The sequence below is a fragment of the Amblyomma maculatum genome, chromosome 8 (genome assembly GCF_055883805.1).
Source record: "Amblyomma maculatum isolate TAMU_Amacu chromosome 8, ASM5588380v1, whole genome shotgun sequence".
NCBI classification, from domain to species: domain Eukaryota; kingdom Metazoa; phylum Arthropoda; class Arachnida; order Ixodida; family Ixodidae; genus Amblyomma; species Amblyomma maculatum.
In genome coordinates this window covers 96,582,967-96,598,214 of record NC_139351.1, presented here as the reverse complement: position 1 = coordinate 96,598,214, position 15,248 = coordinate 96,582,967, and the positions used below count along the sequence as shown (strand labels likewise).

Genomic DNA, 15,248 nt, shown 5'->3' with positions numbered 1-15,248 from the left:
CTAGACAGGAAAAGTAGAAAGGTAGGCTTAAAAATCAATATGCAGAAGACTAAGGTAATGTTCAACAGCCTCGGGAAGGAACAGCAGTTTACGTTAGGTAGCGAAGCACCGAAAATAGAAGGTGAATATGTCTACTTAGGACAGGTAGTAACCGCAGATCCGGACCATGAAAAGGAAATAAAAAGCATAAGATTGAAATGGAGCGCATTTGGCAAGCACTCGCAGATCATGACTAGCAGCTTACCGGTATTAGTCAAGAGGAAAGTATACAATAGTTGCATTTTACCTGTACTCACCTATGGGGCTGAAACGTGGTGGCTAACCAAGAAGGTTCTACTTAAGTTGAGGAGAACTCAAAGGGCTATGGAACGGAAAATTGTAGTGGTAACATTAAGAGTTAAGAAGCGTGCAGAGTGGGTCAGAGAAATAACTCAAGTTACCGACATTCTAGTGGAAATCAAGAAAAAGAAATGGACATGGGCAGGACATGTAGGGCGAAGAGAGGATAACCGACGGTCGCTGAGGGTAACAAACGGGATTCCAAGGGAAGGAAAGCGTAGCAGGGGGCGGCAGAGAGTTGGGTGGACGGATGATGTTAAGAAGTTCGCAGGGGTCAAGTGGAAGCAGCTAGCACAGAACCGAGGTAATTGGAGAAATATGGGAGAGGCTTTCGCCCTGCAATTGGTATAGCCAGGCTGATGATGATGATGATGATGAAAGAGCTGGTTGTGGCAAGAATACACTATGATGGGTGGTCGGTGTCGCCACGTCTTTTAGGTAATGGCGGTATACAGCTTGAGAGTCAGTGACAATTTCGGTTACGTCGGTCAATAGTTGAGTGGGCCAGCTCAAGTGCTATGCAGGAGAATTGGTCGGATAGTGGCGGAGGCTCCTTTCCGCCATCTTTGTATGCGGCGACTTCTGCGAAAAATCATACTTTTAAATTCTTCGCCGCGTCGACATAAATGATGTCTGAATGGGTGCTGTATTTTTTGGCGTAATAGCTGGCTCGAGCCTTCCGGCCTACCCTGATAAAGGCTAGCGCCTATATTGCGCGGTAGGGGTTTCTGGTATATATATGGGATGCTGTATGCGCGGAGAGATCATGAAAAGTGTAGGACTTGCTGGCGCGGGGATGGGTGGATTGAGACGGAGTTGTCGTCGCAGTAGGCGTTGTTCACGGTATTGTGAACTTTGACCGTACGGACTTCGATAAAGTCGGCTGCCAAGTATGAGCGCAATTTATTCCAGACAGTGAAATGTGTACGAGGGCTGAAAATTTTGGAAACCTAAGCGATAGTAGTGGAGACTGGGAAGTGGTCACTCATAAGGCTGTCAGGTAGCACCAACTGAAATTAAGTTTGGTGTGTCCCATGTGACATCATGTGTGCTATCACGGGTGACCCTTATGCCGATACGAGTGGGTACAGTGAGGCGTACGACCAGGCCGATGTTATTATCAGGCATTGCGGCAGATATGAGTTTACGAGGCTGAGGAGTATCCCCATTGCGTGTGGCGTGCAATAAAGTGCCCCACCACAAGGAGTTGTGAGGTGCCATAGGAGCCCAGTATTCGCGGAATATATCTGCCTTTATCTTTAGAGTTGCTATATATGTTAAGAATAGTGAGGCTGTTTGTTCGTCCGGGCGAGCTGAGCTCTATCACGGTATATTGAGGGCTTTTACGGTCGGGCGTGCTTGTCGGTGTGCGGTCTAGTACCAGCATTGATTAGGGTGTGAGGTTGGCCGTACGCGGCGTAAGGGCTGCCATCTGATAACTACGGATATGAATGCGAGTTGTTTCCGTCTCTTGCAGAGCGATGACATGGAAGGGAATAGAGGACTGTGATATATGCTGCTAGCTGCGCTCTGTTTGGGCGTATGCTGTGGCAGTTCTATTGTCTAATTATTGTTTTTGTTCGCGTAGTGGATTGCCGTCGCCGCCGACCTTTTCTAGTGCCATTGTTCTGTGTCATGTTGCTTAGCTACAGATACTAGATGAGAGCAGTCCGTGGGTTGAACCACGCGCTGATGGTGTATAAGTTCGGAAAGCTTGTGATGCCGGCTTCATATTTGTCCAGTGCGTTTGTTGATCGTTGTTTCTATCCTCTCGGTAATGGATTGTGTGAACTGTACCTGGGCTTGTATGTGCTGTTTCTGCATCGCTCCAATTTTTTCGGCAGCTATTAGTGTTGATTATACTAGCAATGTCTGAGCGAGATTCACTAGAACGCAGGTGTTGCTTTACTGAATCTTGAGGTTTAATTTAGGAAGGAGGTGAGGGGTCGAATGGGGTGAAATAGCAGAGGCTGCTTAGACGGACAACTCACCTTTTTTAGCAGGGCCGGCTCCTTTTTCAGGTGTAGCTTGCCACGCCAACAGCGCCTCCTGGGTCTCCTTGATGCGAGCTGAGGAATCACTGACTTTTGAGGTAGATGCCTTAGGCTCGGGATCTCGAATGCCAGTCACTATATCGCGAACGCCGGTTGAGAGGCCACGAAGTCTAATTTCTTCACAGCGAACTCTCGACGCGGGGCATTGTCCGGCCGGGAAGACACAGGACGCGTCTTGAATCGGAGCTTGCATTGCGGAGCCCCAGTTTGATAGTTTCCTTTACAAATGACGCAGGAGGGTTCACATTCGTGGTTCATGGCTGGATTGGTTACTCTACATTGCAGGCGCAGTGAAAATGTTGTACCAGGGCAGACGAACGGACGATGTCCGAGCTTGCCACTAAGGTTGCAGGCTTCAGCGGGTTACATATCCTTGATAGAGTTAGTAATAGGGGACTTTGGTGCCACAGAATGTGATGAGAACGGACTCTGTTGATGAGGTCGTGCCGGCCAAAGTCCAGAAGACTGGAAGTGATTTCCTCTGCGGAATGGTACAAGGAAATTCCGTGGATGATGCGTCTGAACGAAGTCACGGGATCAGTTTCGTGCGTGGCAAAGTCGTACGTAGTGTCGTTAGACCTGAGGGCTTTATTATTGTGATAGCTTCAGTATGGCGCATGTTAGGCGTACTGAAAAAAAAAAAGAGCGTTATTTACAGAATTAGGTCGAAAGACAACAGTACTTTGAATATGATGCATGTTAGGCGTACTGAAAACAGAGCGTTATTTACAGAATTAGGTCGAAAGATAACAGTAACGAAGAACATGAGCATGAATCTTGGAGCAACAAGGCCCCGCAAAGAAAAATAATAACTATGTAGTTGCCGGCTGATAATGGCGGTGGGCGAGGCGTCGCCTGCGAGGCGCTTGGGAAGTGGTTTCCTTCATCTCCGACTGGAGGGTGATGGATTTCTTGAGTGAATGATTTCTTGAGGAGTTTCGGGCGAATGTTTCGTGCACTACACATCAGCTACTGACGGCGGGTTCTGCTGGGGATATCTCTCCATCGACCGTGTATGCGCTGAGCATAGTGGGAGGGTAGGCTTAGGACGGTAGGCCACCGCCCCAACATAGGGCTGATTCCAGGGGAAGGGCGCGCAATTACCAGATGATGGTGGTCCAAGGTAGTCTTGAGCCACTCACAATGATCCCAAAACTGCGGAAGTAGTTTGGAGAACTTCTGAAGCTATTAATTAGGTAAATCGCCGGAGCTCATCAGAGACGCGTTCATTCGCTCCGGACCACTAGCGGCCAGTCTACTGTTCATGCTGCCCTCTTTGAACAAAGGGGATGAACCAGTTCGAAAGGCAGCAAATGAAGCTATATTCCTTTGTACAGTTTACGTCATCCTTCAACCTGAGTATAAAATTGTTAGGTTACTGTCTGCCATTCGCTGTATGGAACCAGAGTCCTCTGCTAGAACATAACAGATGACGCGAGATGTTCTCCTATGCACACGGGAGCTCTCCGGACTATAGCGCTCCAACATTCGATGGCTTTGCAGCGGAAGTTAGCCACGGCAAAAAGGAAGACCCGCCCTTTTTTCCATGTCGTGTATTGTTCGTAGTAGAGGTGGGGTGGATTGATGGGTGGAGTTGAATGAGGTTGCCCACTCTCCATGGGATGGGGTGGAACGCCCATCCGCTTTTGTTTCCTGCTTACCCATCGCTGTAGAGAAGCAAAATTTTGTTCGCGAGTATAGATATTAAAACGAGGGAAGTACATAGCGATCAGGATTGTACAGTGCCCATCGCAAACCCCTGTGTCTGTTATAAACTATAAACGAGAGAGGTTCCGACAGCTTTGTGGAAGTTCCGACAACTTTGTGGAAGTTCCGAAAACTTTGTGGAAGTTCCGAAAACTTTGTGGAAGTTCCGAGAACTTTGTGGAAGTTCCGAGAACTTTGTGGAAGTTCCGAGAACTTTGTGGAAGTTCCGAGAACTTTGTGGAAGTTCCGAGAACTTTGTGGAAGTTCCGAAAACTTTGTGGAAGTTTCGAGAACTTTGTGAAAGTTTCGAGAACTTTGTGAAAGTTTCGAGAACTTTGTGAAAGTTTCGAGAACTTTGTGAAAGTTTCGAGAACTTTGTGAAAGTTTCGAGAACTTTGTGAAAGTTTCGAGAACTTTGTGAAAGTTTCGAGAACTTTGTGAAAGTTTCGAGAACTTTGTGGAAGTTTCGAGAACTTTGTGGAAGTTTCGAGAACTTTGTGGAAGTTCGGAGAACTTTGTGGAAGTTCGGAGAACTTTGTGGAAGTTCGGAGAACTTTGTGAAAGTTTCGAGAACTTTGTGAAAGTTTCGAGAACTTTGTGAAAGTTTCGAGAACTTTGTGAAAGTTTCGAGAACTTTGTGGAAGTTTCGAGAACTTTGTGGAAGTTTCGAGAACTTTGTGGAAGTTTCGAGAACTTTGTGGAAGTTTCGAGAACTTTGTGGAAGTTTCGAGAACTTTGTGGAAGTTTCGAGAACTTTGTGGAAGTTCGGAGAACTTTGTGGAAGTTCGGAGAACTTTGTGGAAGTTCGGAGAACTTTGTGGAAGTTCGGAGAACTTTGTGGAAGTTTCGGTGCGAGTCAACGCCCCGCCCCGCCCCGCACCGCTTCCAACCGCGCGGTGCAGTTCGAACGGGTTTATTCGTTACATAAATGAAAGGTACAGTGGAAGAACGGGTGATTGGGCGAGTTGGTGAACCATGATGGACTGTAAAATAAGTGCGCAACAAAAACGTGACAAAGAGGAGAAGTGGATAACGACGGCTCCGTCGTTATCCTCTTCTCCTCTTTGTCGCGTTTTCGTTGCGCACTTATTGTACAGTCCATCATGGAATGTACAGTTCGGCAGCCAAAAAAACAGAACGTGAGTGCGTTCTGGATCTCTTCCTTAGATTAGCAGCTGCAGCAACGGGCATCCGCCCTTTGGATGCCCGGGGGACAGCGAGAGGAGATGCTGTGCCTAAAAGGCACACCACCTCGCCTTGTCCACCACACACGGCGGCCGAGTGTACAGTCGAGCCTCCAATTGCCCGAAGCGACCTGTGCCGGAATCCCAGTCCCCACATCGCAGCGATCGCTGGCACAAGCATTGCAGGCGCTGGGATTCGAACCCAGGTCTTCGCGTGTGCGAGCTCAGCACGTTACCCACTCGGCTACCGTGTGGCACGGCTTCTGGGTGACACTCGCAATAGCCGATGCGTGGCGGTGATGAAGTGGACTGAACGGAGCATGCGCAGTGCATACTCGCCGCCCTACCGTGATATCACGACAATGATGAGCATTTCGCGATATCGAACATAGAAGTTGAGCGTTCGTGTGTGGTCATGAGGCAGGTGATTTACAATAGATATTTCAGGCAGTAGAAGGCGTCGTGGTGTTGATGGCTGAAAAATGGAAACGGACACGGTTGTGGTTATTGTGTAATAGCGTTTCTCACTCGGCTAACATGAGGCGCGGTTGGAATTCTGTCTGCAAGCACTGATAGAGGGAGAGTATAATGCGTCGTGCTGCGATGACTATCTGATGCTCTGCGATTACAGCCGGTAATAATTGGGCGTGATGTAGTGTGTGCGTGTTCGCTTTACCTTTGTTTCGGTCGGCCGTCGACCACAGCATTGCCATCGTATTCTATCGTTGGCAGTTGTTCATGACGGTTCGAAGGGATACGCAAAGAGTTATTATGCGTGAATGTCAGTCATATGCAAACACATTATTGAATATGAAAAGATAACGATGAGTTTTAAAATATATTATTCGCTGTTTACCGATGACGTAGTCTGAAATACGATCACTGCATCCTTTAGTAAGTCGTTACTTGTTATCATGATATTTAATTATTGCACTTTCGTTAGAGTTAGCGTGATAAATAATCGTAATATGAATGAAGACTGTTCACATTCTATGTGTAAGGAACTTCGAGACATTGGTGATGCGAATACGTGCATGCGCCCAGTTTTAACGACCACCCATTTTTATAGGTCCCAACAAATACGGACTGAGTTCGATTGGAGCACGCACTTAACTGTCTTGCTTGAATAACGAACTTAATATTCTTCTCATATGGAACAACCAATCTTTATTGCCACCAATCTGACGTAACGATTAAGCAAAAACGCCTCTCCAGTTTATTGCCACCTTTCAGGTAAATGCAGTGCATGTGGAAATCCGATGCCACAATAAATGAATCCGATAACAGCTGGCGGCATGACCGACCGGAAGTCGCGGGAATGCAGCGAAGTTAGCTGATGCCGGCATCCGCTCGCCGGCAACGAGACAACGGGAGGAACGCTGGCCGCCGTGGCGTGCACCCCATGACGGTTCGAACAGGACACTCACTTTGTGGCACCACCCTTACAACAACATAATTCCGGACAGTGACTTTTTTAGCTTACTGGACAAGCCGCTTCCCCTCATGCAACGTCTGAATGCTAAAACCGCGCTTCAGACGACCGCAGTGCAAGCGTAGTCGGACACTATCTCGCAAACGGCTGCGCAGACCAGCAGCCATATTGTTTTCTGTGAGACGATACGGGACTGCACAGCCTCGCGTCGTATTGAGGGTGGTTTAATTCTAGTTCACTGTAGTTTAATATGTTTATTAGGCTTAACGTATTTAAAGGACTGACGCTATGAAGGATGCCGTTTTAGGGAGTTCGGAAATCACGAAACTGGACGCACTACTGTGTCAGGTTGAAAATCGTAACGAACTACAAAACTTCTAAAGTTCTGTAATTCTATAGGTAATTAAAGTTTATAGTCACATGAACGGGTTGTTCGAAGTTTATCTTGTGATACATGACTGCAACTCGCACCTTTTATTAGAAATGAACAAGAAGTGACAGGTACGTGAGGGCGGATTCCCGTCCTCAAACTGCGCCAAACGACGCGTTTTTAATGAAACGAAATTGGCAACGGCAACCCGCTTTTCGGGAGCAAGTTGGAGTGGATGAATGCAACTGCGCAGCAGTAACATTCATTCACTTTCGCCTTAAGTCCTCGACGCAGCACTGTAGTTTCCATATTTTTGCGATGAAGAATATGAACAGTTTATATATAGCTTCTGTTCATATAGTTAATAAAAGAAAAATAAACGAAATCATTCAGCAGTGGAAGGTCACTATAGCAGTACAAAAGAGCCTATTTATAATAGGAAAATTACTGCGAAGCCGCTACACTAAGAGTACGGAACACTTGTCCACCGGTAGTAGCATGTTAGTGCGTGGATTTGCGGCTGCTTACGTGAATGATGAATGGTTAATGGTCGAATTGTGTCGTCCGTTTGCGATTGGATGATACCGTGGTCAAAATTCAGCAATCTTAGCCCATCTGCAAAACCATCATACTGCGCGTCGCCGATTGTACTTCCCTGTATTCGGTATAATGTCCAATGTCTACTGTCTAATGTCAGTGCTCTGCGCAGGCTGTGGTTGTAAGTGGCGAGCAAGGGACAGTACAGATGGAAGCGTCTATGCTCGCAGCTGAAGGGAAGCCGGCAGCTTACCTTCGTCGCCGTGGATACTTGTGCACGGTAAGCTCCACAGTCCTGCTACTGTATTATGGAACGCGACCCCATCCGTTTAATCGTTTATACGAGCCAAAAGCGGAATTTTCAGTTCTATCGTAGACCTTACCGTGCTTTCGTTATGCTATTGTTACAGTTCCGTTATGAACGCTTATCATTATAAATATTTGCAGCGGAACCACCTTCCCTAGATGAAGGAAACGATTGTCGTCGCTTAGTGGAGAAGTTCGTCGTACAGTTCGTACTGTGCCCTAAAGTGAACAGTCATAAATAGGACATGTAACCTTGCTTTTAGAGTTCCTTTTTCAGAGACCCGCGAAGGATAGTGTACGTGCATACAGTGTACATCGCTTTGTGCATCACAAGTGGTTAAGACGAACTCGCTTTGCAGGGCCTGTACCACGTGGTAAGAATCCCCCATTGATAGAACTGCAGAAGTATGGAAGTTAGTCGCAAGCGACTGGTAGACTGCATGCGTTATGTTATGCGTTGCCGGAAGTAACCAGACAGAATACGTGAGGCAATACATGCTGATATAATTGCTTCAGGGTCATATAATTATCGCCCTGATTTATTGACTAGGAGATTATTGCTGAGTGTTTTGACATTCAATCCAGTATAGTGGTGCCGCTAGCGCGCCAGTGTTTTTCTCGACTATTCGATTCGAATTTCAGAAATTCATATACATCGCACACCGCTGTTGTAATGGTGCATTCGTGGTTTCTATCTAGACTACATCCGCGCATTTAGTGGACCGTGCCACGAGACACACGTACACCGAGAAAGTTCGTGAGTTATAAAATATAAGCGGGCATTCGCAGTCCGACATTTCCGGCTGTCGGGTAGTCCTGTCCGTGCTCGTGTTTTGCAATGTCCCTGTACTAGCTTTCTAATCCGCCTTAATCTCAACCGTTGTTGTCTAAGAATGAAATGAAAACGAATGGGCGTCCCTTGAGGGCAGTGAGAGAATATGTCATTCTGAGCGGCGTGGCTCTTTTCTTTGGTACGCACACACAGCGGCGGAGTGTGCAGCCAGGCCTCCAATAGTTCCGGCACTTTCAACGCAGCGATCGTAAGGAGAAGTTTGCAGGTGCTGGATTCGAACCAGCGTAACTACAGTGCGAGTTCAGCAAGTTCCGTTCTACTGCTTGCGAGAGCCGAAACAGAAGTTCTACAGCTTCTCCGAAGCGACGTCGTGTAACTCGCGTATGATGGAGACATAAGTAGTGTGTGGGTGGTCTCCAGTGCAGCCGCTTTTCCATTCCTGAAGCATGCAATATGCGTACACGGTATAGAACATTTCACGCAAGCAATCGTAGCCTTGTTTACTTCATTTGAATGACCCCTCAATGTCCCCACTCAAATCCTTCCAATATATACGTGCGGAAAGAGGGATCTGTAAATGGAGAGGTGAAATACCCCTGCTAGTGATCACTGTCGTGAGGAATTCTTCACCGCGGACAGTACGCGCACACACCGCCTACTCCTGATATTTTCGTTTGTGGTGCGCCCATTCGAAGTTTGCGAGAAGAAAAAGCCTTCGCCACATACGTATAGCACGCAAATAGCTAATTGAAGATATAGTATTTAGCCTAACAATACTGCTAAAAGAATAGAAAGGAAATGTATGTACTGATCCTAGGGAACTGTGCAACTCCTGCAACAGATAGCTAACGTTCTGTACCACGAACAGTAACATTACGCCCCATAGAAGGAATTCTTTGCGCCGCTCGTTACGTTACTTTCAAGCCTCTTGCATCAGGGATGTGTGACATTGCACTGACATATCGGCATCTGCTGGATCATGTATCAGTGCCGCAGGTGATACACGCGAACAGCGAGGACGTCCGTTCACTTCATTAGCGGAACGTTTCTGCGAACTGCATAAAACGGTCGCGCGCCGTAGGGGTTCGAGGCTCGGCGGACATACCACTATATGCAATCTTTCAATGTTTACAAAGTATATTCCTATTTCGTCGCAAGTAGAGAAGACGGAAGGTATGCAGATGTTTTGTTGTAGGACACACGTTGCATGTTGATGTGGAAGTGTATACACAGGATCGAGTGGAAGTATTGCATTACGGAGCGGCCAGTTAATCCGCGTAATGTGCGTATGAACAGAATACGAAGCACGCTATATTGCTGTATTTCGCTTCCTTCTTATTTCTGTTCGAGGCACGAGGTCGAATAGTCTAATCGACGGAATTTATTTACGTAATAGAAGCGTTGCTGTTACAGGTAGGATCGTTGTCCTGCCCATGGTTCACAGCATCGGGAGGATCGATGCTTCGCAGACATTCTTCGCCAGGAGCCCAAGCGGCCTGTTTCCTGGTGAGATCCACGTGAAGTGCCTGCATAAAAGTAATTGCTTCATTGATATTTGGGAAGTATTCTAAACACTGCAACTGCACTGCAAACACTGATGATTTCGATATATCGTGGTTGCATTGCTTGCATTGTTTGTTTACTGTTTATAGTGCTTAAGACAACACATAAACAGCGCAAAGGGGCAGAGGCAAAAATCGATAGCAATGATCGCCTGACTAGGCTAATCCGCGAACGAAAACTTCCAGCACAATAGCATAACATATAGCAATGACTGCATATAAAGCAAACATCACTATGAACACAGAAAGTATATCAAATGAAACGAAATGAAGAGCAGCATTGAAAACATTATTACGGAATCAAATTATACAGTCACGAAATAACCGCAGTATTGAATGGATAAACGTATCGGTCACAGAACACGATACAGACCCCAACCAACCAGCCAATGAATCAGTGTGCATACTTCACACGGTACGAAAAAACACAATCGCATGGCAACTACTCGGTTTCATATCGTGAAAAGTGCCACTGACCGAACGTATCAGTCCTACAACACAATACGGAACCCGACCGACCAGCCAGCCAGCCGATCGACCGGCCAGCCAGCCGATCCACGGACGGACCGACAGACCAGCCAGCCAGCCAGCCGATCGACCGACGGACCAACCGACCGACCGACCGACCGATGGACCAACCGACCGACCAGCCAGCCAGCCGATCGATCGACCGACCGACGGACCAGCCAGCCAGCCAGCCAGCCGATCCACTGACGGACTGACCGACCGACCAGCCAGCCAGCCAGCCAGCCGATGGACTGACAAACCAACCGACCGACCGGCCAGCCAGCCAGCCGATCGACCGACGGACGAACCAACCGACCAGCCAGCCCGCCAGCCGATCGAGCGACGGACCGACCGACTGACAGACGGACCAACGGACCGACCAGCCAGCCAGCCAGCCGATCGACCGAAGGACCGACCGACCGACCGACGGACCGACCGACGGACCGACCGACGGACCGACCGACGGACCGACCGACCGACCAGCCAGCCGACCGACAGAGCAGGCAGCCAGCTGATCGATCGACAGACGGACCGACCGACCGACCAGCCAGCCAGCAGATCGACCGACCGACCAGCCAACCAGCCAGCCTATCGATCGACAGACCAACCGATCGACGGACCAGCCAGCCAGCGAGCCGATCTGCCGACCGACCGACCGACCGACCGACCAGCCAGCCAGCCAGCCAGCCAGCCAGCCAGCCGACCGACGGGCCGACCGACCAACCGACCAGCCAGCCGATCGACCGACGGACCGACCGACTGATGGACGAACTGACCAGCCAGCCAGCCAGCCGGTCGACAGACCGACGGACCGAGCGAACGACCGACCCACAAGCCAGCCAGCCAGCCGATCGACCGACGGACCAGCCAGCCAGCCAGCTGATCGACGGACCGACCGACGGACCAGCCAGCCAGCCGATCGACCGACGGACGGACGGACGGACCGACCAGCCAGCCGACCGACCGACGGACCGACCGACTGACCAGCCAGCCAGCCAGCCAGCCTGCTAATCTACTGACAGACCGACCGACCAGCCAGCCAGCCTGCTAACAGACAGACCGACGGACCGACCAGCCAGCCAGCCAGCCAGCCGATCGACCTACGGACCGACCGACCGACCAGTCAGCCAGCGAGCTAGCCGATCGACCGACGGACCGACCGGCGGACAGACGGACCGACCGACCGACCAACCAGCCAGCCAGCTGACGGACGGACGGACCGACCGACCGAACGACCAGCCAGCCAGCCAGCCAGCCAGCCGATCGACGGACGGACCGACCGACCGACGAGCCGATTGACCGACCGGCCAGCAAGACAGCCAGCCAGCCGATCGACCGACCGACCAGCTAGCCAGCCTGCCGACCGACCGACCGGCCAGCCAGCCGACGGACTGACGGACCGACCGACGGACCGACGGAGCAGGCAGCCAGCTGATCGATCGACAGACGGACCGACCGACCGACCGACCGGCCAGCCAGCCAGCCAGCCAGCCTATCGATCGACAGACCAACCGATCGACGGACCAGCCAGCCAGCGAGCCGATCGACCGACCGACCGACCAGCCAGCCAGCCGATCGACGGACGGACCGACCGACCGATGGACGAACTGACCAGCCAGCCAGCCGGTCGACAGACCGACGGACCGAGCGAACGACCGACCCAGAAGCCAGCCAGCCAGCCGATCGACCGACGGAACAACGGACCGACCAGCCAGCCAGCCGACCGACGGACCAGCCAGCTAGCCAGCTGATCGACGGACCAACCGACGGACCAGCCAGCCAGCCGATCGACCGACGGACGGACGGACGGAGCGACCGACCGACCGACCGACCAGCCAGCCAGGCTGCTGACGGACGGACGGACAGACCGACGGACCCACCAGCCAGCCAGCCAGCCAGCCGATCGACCGACGGACCGACCGAACGACCAGCCAGCCAGCCGATCGACGGACGGACCGACCGACCGACGAGCCGATCGACCGACCGGCCAGCAAGACGGCCAGCCAGCCGATCGACCGACCGACCAGCCAGCCACCCGATCGATGGACACACGGACGGACCAGCCAGCCAGCCAGCCAGCCGATCGAGAGACAAACCGACCGACCGACCGAGCGAGCGACCAGCCAGCCAGCCAGCCGATCGACCGACGGACCGACCGACCGAGCGAGCGACCAGCCAGCCAGCCAGCCAGCCGACCGACGAACCGTTGAACGGACCGACAGACCAGCCAGCCAGCCAGCCGATCGACCGACGGACCGGCGGACCAGCCAGCCAGCCGATGGAAGGACTGACCGACCGACCGACCGACCGACCGACCAACCAGCCGATCGACCGACGGACGGACCGACCGACCAGCCAGCCAGCCAGCGAGCCAGCGGATCGACCGACGGACCGACCGGCCGACCGACCAGCCAGCCAGCCAGTCAGCCGATCGATGTACGGACCGACCGACCGAACGACTAGCCAGCCAGCCAGCCAGCCGATCGACCGAAGGACCAGCCGGCCAGCCAGCCGATCGACGGACGGACCGAACGACCGACCAGCCGATCGACCAATGGACGGACCGGCCAGGGAGACGGCCAGCCAGTCGATCGACCGACCGACCGAATAGTCAGCCAACCGACCGACCGGCCAGCCAGGCAGCCGATCGACCGACAGACCGGTCGACCGACCGACGAGCCAGCCGATAGAGCGACCAGCTAGCCAACCGACTAGCCAGCCGATCGAGAGACAAACCGACCAACCGAACGAGCGACCAGCCAGCCAGCCATCCGATCGACGGACGGACAGACCGACAACCAGCCAGCCGATGGACAGACTAACCGGCGGACCGACCGACGAGCCAGCAGATGGACCGACGAGCCTGCGGATGGACCGACTAGCCAGCCAGCCAGCCCCCCAGCCGATCGACGTACAGACCGACCGACGAACCGACCAGCGAGAAAGCCAGCCAGCCAGCGGATCGACCGACGGACCGACCGACGGACCGGCCAGCCAGCCAGCGGACGGACCGACACACCGACCGACCAGCCAGCCAATCGACCGACGGACTAACCAGCCAGCCAGCCAGCCGATCGACGAACGGACCGACCGACCGACCACCCAGCCGGCCAGCCGATCGACCGACGGACCAGCCAGCCAGCCAGCCGATCCACCGACCGACCGACGGACCGACCAGCTAGCTAGCCAGCCAGCCAATGGACTGACAGACCGTCCGACCGACCAGCCAGCCAGCCGATCGATCGACCGATGTACGGACGGACCGACGGACCAGCCAGCCGATCGACCGACGGACCTACGGACTGACCAGCCAGCCGATCGACAGATGGACCGACCGACCGGTCGACCGACGGACCGACCAGCCAGCCAGCCGATCGACAGACGGACCGACCGACCGAGCGAACAGCCAGCCAGCCGATCGACCGACGGACCTACGGACCGACCAGCCAGCCAGCCGATCGACCGACGGACGGACCGACCGGCCGACCGACCAGCCAGCCAGCCGATCGATGTACGGACCGAAGGACTAGCCAGCCAGCCGATCGACGGACGGACCGACCGACCGACCAGCCGATCGACCAATCGACCGACCGGCCAGGAAGACGGCCAGCCAGCTGATCGACCGACCGACCGACTGACTAGTCAGCCAACCGACCGACCGACCGGCTAGCCAGCCAGCCGGTCGACCGACCGACGAGCCAGCCGATAGAGCGACCAGCTAGCCAACCGACTAGCCAGCCGATCGATGGACAGATGGACCGACCAGCCAGCCAGCCGATCGAGAGACAAACCGACCGACCGACCGAGCGACCAGCCAGCCAGCCAGCCGATGGGCAGACCGACCGACCGTCCGACAAACTGACCGGCGCACCGAGCGACGAGCCAGCGGATGGACCGACCAGCCAGCGGATGGACGGACTAGCCAGCCAGCCCCCCAGCCGATCGACAGACGGACGGACCGACCGACCGACTAGCCAGCCGACAGACGGACCGACCGAGCGACCAGCCAGCCAGCCGATCGACCGACGGACCGACCGACGGAGCGACCAGCCAGCCAGCCGATCGACCGACTGACCGACCGCCCAGCCAGCCGATCAACCGACGGACCGACCGACCGACCAGCCAGCGAGCCAGCCGATCGACCGACCGACCAGCCAGCGAGCCAGCCAGACAGCCGATCGACCGACCGACCGATAAACCGACCGACGGACCGACCAGCCAGCCAGCCGATCGACCGACAGACCGACCGACGGACCGACCAGCCAGCCAGCCAGTCAGCGGATCGACCGACCGACGGACCGACCGACTGACCAGCCAGCCGATCGACAGACGGACCGACCGACCGACGGACCAGCCAGCCAGTGGACTGACTGACTGACTGACCGACCGACCGACCGACCGACCGACCGACCGACCGACCAGCCAGCTGATCGACCGACGCACCGACCGACCGACCA

General features: G+C 53.3%; 1 long non-coding RNA gene across 1 annotated transcript in view; it reads left to right on the top strand.

The window, feature by feature from the left end:
- The window catches only part of LOC146181893 (uncharacterized), a 34,506-nt gene extending 24,250 nt beyond the window's left edge, over positions 1 to 10,256 (top strand). Inside the window, exons 2-3 of the long non-coding RNA XR_014700026.1 lie at positions 7,796 to 7,903; positions 10,136 to 10,256. This is a non-coding gene — a long non-coding RNA (uncharacterized LOC146181893). The remainder of the gene's footprint in view (positions 1 to 7,795; positions 7,904 to 10,135) is intronic.
- Positions 10,257 to 15,248: the final 4,992 nt, after the last annotated feature.